At 50.8% G+C, this 4,896-nt stretch overlaps 1 long non-coding RNA gene across 1 annotated transcript; it reads left to right on the forward strand.

Moving 5' to 3' along the window:
- The first annotated feature begins 469 nt into the window (after positions 1-469).
- Positions 470-4,032, forward strand: LOC144133661 (uncharacterized). The gene is made up of 2 exons (XR_013315088.1): positions 470-523; positions 3,876-4,032. It is a non-coding gene; the product is annotated as an uncharacterized LOC144133661 (long non-coding RNA).
- Positions 4,033-4,896: the final 864 nt, after the last annotated feature.

Here is a 4,896-nt window from a genome sequence, read left to right on the forward strand (position 1 = left end):
TCATAAACGACAAAAATATTCATTATAAAGACATTATAAAAAGACATCCCTTTATTCCGTCTATTTAATTTACACCACGTGCCAGCCCATGCTGGAGTTCCGGGCAATCAGCTTCAGACACACTAGCATCCCGTGCAAGCAGATATTCTCGAGTAAGAACATCCGTCCTATCTATATCATCGGGGCTCACAGCCCTATGGTCTTTACTATCCGCCAAATGGCAACAATGGCGGTCAAACAACAATGAGGAAACGGGAATTTAGTCATGGGACCCTAGCGCGCTTAACATTCCCGAAACATTTCCACCGCCGAAGCCGCTCGCTACCATCTTGAAGGGACATGGTCGTTTCCCGCCTTTTTTCCGCAGATTTGTATGGGCGTCGTCTTCGGTGCGTCCTTGCGAGCAACACGACGGCGATGTCCCACATAGTTTAACCACATGTCCCCTGACACGGGACACTGTCGTACGACTCCCGCAACCATCTGCGGAGGAAATGCACTGAGTAAAGCTGTAGGCAAGTAGGTAAGCATTCACGGTGGGGGAACAGCGCAATGCATATGACAGTGTCTTGCCTTTTCCCGCTTTTGTTACGCTGTTCACCCACCATGAGGAAACGCACGCGGCGGCGTGGCGCCGTTGGTTGGACGACCGCCGCTGCTGTGCCCTACCAATTCTACTAACCCTACCCGGACTACTCGTTCTGATAAAGTGAAGACACGTGAGAAAGTGCTGAAGACCACTACGGCCATTCCGCCACATGTATCGATCCAACCTGCTGAGCGAGCCGCAAAAAGATTGCGGTGCGAGCGCCTGACGGCAAGAATTGAGGCCATGGCAACATACCGCTCCGGCAAGTACCTGCCCATTGAACCCGTGCCATAAGGTATTGATGAGCCGTATTAGCATTCACATGTCCAAGTGCCGGCTAAATAATCCCGTTAACAAGCCCTGCCCGTTCTCGGCAACTCACTTCATACCTGCTGGATAATTGAGCCAGCATCTCCAAGTCTGCCCGGAGCGGCTGAAGCCGACACTGACTACCCCAGCGGGCGACGCGCGTCAGCCAGCCCTCTGAAATGTCTGGAGAAAAACGTCGTGTCAGTAAGGACGCCCCCAACTCCCGAGACGCATCCAGACCTGGCGCCTCTGAAGACCTACCAACGGCGAATGCCAGTATGACCCAGCTCACGGACGTGAGAACGTTAGTGCCCCTAGTAGCAAGGATCCGCATCGGCCCGGCATCTCTCACGCCTCGGTTGTTGGACTGGACCTTAACCAAGGCAGGTTCCAGCCAGGGATTACGAGGGTGTCAGCCCAGCCGCTCCCTGCAGTCCCCCGTCGTAGGAACTCCAAGGAAACACTCTCTGCAGAGGCCCGCCATTTTTGCGCGGCATCCTGGCCTGTGGCAGTGAAGTGCCAGGACTATCGGGAGACGCCGGCGCCCTTCTAGCCCGCAGAATCGCGACGCTGGGACGTGGAAGACGGATCCCGCACCTCGGCCCGGACTACTGGTTCTGATACAGTAAAGAGACGCGAGGATATGCCGGAGACCACTCCGGCCATCCCGCCACATGTATCGATCCAACCTGCTGAGCGAGCCGCAAAAAGAAGGCGGTGGAGCGTTTGACCGCTAGAATTGACGCGACATACCGCTCCGGCAACTACCTGCCCATTGTACCCGTGCCATAAGGTATTGATGAGCCGTATTAGCATTCGCATGTCCGAATGCCGGCTCAACATTCCAGTTAACAAGCCCCGCCCGTTCTCGGCAACTTACTTCGTGCCTGGTGGAGAACTTAGCCAGCATCTCCAAGTCTGCCCTTAGCGGCCGAAGCCGATGCTGACTACCCCAGCGGGCGACGCGCAAGTCGGCCAGCCCTCTGAAATGTCTGCAGAAAAACATCGTGTCAGCAAGGACGCCCCCAACTGCCGAGACACATCCAAAATTCTTTATGTGGGGCGCTTTAGGGTAGAAACCGCTTCGGGTGCTTACTGTGCAGAATTAATAGCATTTGAAGGGGCCGTAAAATACGTGGCGCCTTTGTGCGGGACAATACCTAATTAGTTTGAAGCGAAAGCTTCACAACGCTAGGTTTTCAAGAGGGCAGCGTCAGTGCAGTCGCGCTAAAGATGTCATGTGGTGTCGCGTTGGAGGTCATGTGACCTACTGACGTCATCACAGTCTCCCCGTCGTGGCTAGGGGCAAGTGCCCCATCGGGCACCGGCAATTTCATTGACGCTTTACAGACAATCAATTCGGCAGTGTGTGTGGCGTTTGTGAACGTAGCCATACAAAGGAAGCTTTCTCTTGTCACCAGGGTTAACCAAAGTTTAAACCACAGCTGATTTTTTATAGACTCTTTGTCCCTCCGAAGCACACTGGCCGCAGACGTCATAAACGAAAAAATATTCATTATTAAGACATTAAAAGACATCGCTTTATTTCGTCCATTTAATTTACACCACGTGCCATCCCATGCTGGAGTTCCGGGCAATGACCTTGCAGACACACTAGCATCCCGTGCAAGCACATATTCTCGAGTAAGAACATCCATCCTGTCTAGATTATCGGTGCTCACAGCCTTATGGTCTTTAGTATCCTCCAAATGGCAGCATTGGCAGTCAAACAACAATGAGGAAACAGGAATTGACTCACGGGTCCCTAGCGTGCGTAGCAATCCCGAAGCACTTCTACCGCCGATGCCGCTCACTACCATCTTGAATGGACATGGTCGTTTCCCGTCCTAATTCCACAGATTTGGATTGGTGTCGTCGTCGGTGTGTCCTTGCGGGCATCCCGACGGCGACGTCCCACATTATCTAACTACATCTACCCTAAGACGGGACACTGTCGGAGGTCTCCCGCAACCATCCGCGGAGGAAACGCGCTGAGTAAAGCTGAGATTCGGGCGAGTTGGCAATTGTTCATGATGGGTGAACAGCGTACGTAGGACAGTGTCTTGCCTATGCCCCGACTTTTTTTTAATTGGTTTTGGGGCAAAGGAAATGGCGCAGTATGTGTCTCATATATCGTTGGACACCTCAACCGCACCGTAAGGGAAGGGATAAAGGACGGAGTGAAAGAAGAAAGGAAGAGAGAGGTGCCGTAGTGGAGGGCTCCGGTATAATTTCGACCACCTGAGGATCTTTAACGTGCACCGACATCGCACAGTACACGGGCGCCTTAGCGTTTTGCCTCCATAAAAACGCAGCCGCCGCGGTCGGGTTGGAACCCGGGAGCTCCGGACCCACTATGAGGAAACGCACACGGCGGCGTGAAGTCGTTGGTTGGGCAACCGCTATCTCATGCGAATGGCGTCTGTCATCACTCATCAGCGAGACGCTTCCGAACTATCTTCGGTTGCGATAACCTCGATCACTTCTCTCCTAACACCAACGCAAACATGACCGCGGCACGTTTGGCGCTGGGTTCCATTCAGACTAAAGTCACTGGATCCCGTTCCAGTGACTTTAATTCAGACCAAGAGAGGTGGATGCGTGTGTGTCCGCCCTCCCCGCGGTTGCGTGTCACGGTTTTTTCCTTTTGTACACAGATCTAATCTCATACCGGATGCTTGTGTTTGAACGATAATTCACTTGTACGAATGTTCTAATCCTCACTTTACATCCAACATGAATCACCGTCTCACAAATACTCTCAACAATATTTTAATCTCATTCTTTCGTAGTTTGATTCCCAAATTGTGTGCATGAGTTATCATCAATTTGTGATTGATACTGTGTCTGGCCCAAGCATTCATTTTTTTTACTCATTACGAGGAAAGGCACACCACTACAATATGCATACAAACTTTTTCTTCCCTCTCTCTCTTTGCTTGTTCTTATCCCTTTTCTATTTTCTTATTATTTGCAGGTGACCTCTCCATCGTTTGCACCTTCAGTTCCGTTCACCTGCCATCACCGTCTTCCTCATCTGCACCTGCACCAATTGTATTGTCGTCACACCTGCTTTTCCTCGCCGATTATTTTGCTTTTCTTCATTCTCAACAATTCTGTTCTATTTCTCTTTATTTCTTGTTTTCTTTTGCACCACCTCCAATGATATTCATTTAAAGATATATTTCATCAATAAATCATCTCTGCGGGGCATTATCACCCCGCTGTGCTCGTTCAGCTCTTAGGACGCCACTTGTGTTACCGTGCCCGACATTATTTTTCCAATTGGCTATTTCCATAAAGTTCAATTTTTGGTCGAATGGGCCCGATTCGTTTATTTTTAATCGGTTTAAGGCTAATAATCTCTAGCAGGTGCAGGTTATTTCTCATTCCACTTTATGTTTTACTTTATTTTCTTATTTTAGCATGGAATGAAACTCCGACTGGGGCAGGTGGTGGGCAGTTTGCTCACAATCAGGTGGGAAGGTTGCCACTTGCCATGGTGGCGAGGTTGTGAAGACGTCAGAAGGGTCGCACGCGTCACGCGTGACGGCTTACGCAGTTTCCGCTTGCGCAGACCCTTCTAATGCCAAGGCATTAAAAATTAAATCCGTCGCCGAAGATTGAGGCCGCAAGCGGACGCGATAAGCGTTGACTGCCGCATTCAAAAGGTGCCTTTGCGTTTTTTAGTGCGCTAGCACTTGCTGTGGGAATTGCACGCATTTAGCCGCTTTTTGTTTGTTTGTGTGAGCTTGGCGCATAATGGCCTCAGTTGCCTATGTGCCATAAAATGCAACACAACCCAACTCTGTAGGTATGTGTGTTACTGGGTTGTGGCCACCCTGCCGAGGTGTACATACACCTGGCAATCTGCCCACAGTGACACGTAGTAGTTCAGTTAACCATTGGTCACACGAGCTTGCTCGGGAGGAGCAACCTGTTTCTCACAAGATGGCAGCACCTGTCATCGTACAACTGTGGCGCATCGCTTCCCCCCT

The sequence above is a fragment of the Amblyomma americanum genome, chromosome 1 (genome assembly GCF_052857255.1).
Source record: "Amblyomma americanum isolate KBUSLIRL-KWMA chromosome 1, ASM5285725v1, whole genome shotgun sequence".
Taxonomy (NCBI): domain Eukaryota; kingdom Metazoa; phylum Arthropoda; class Arachnida; order Ixodida; family Ixodidae; genus Amblyomma; species Amblyomma americanum.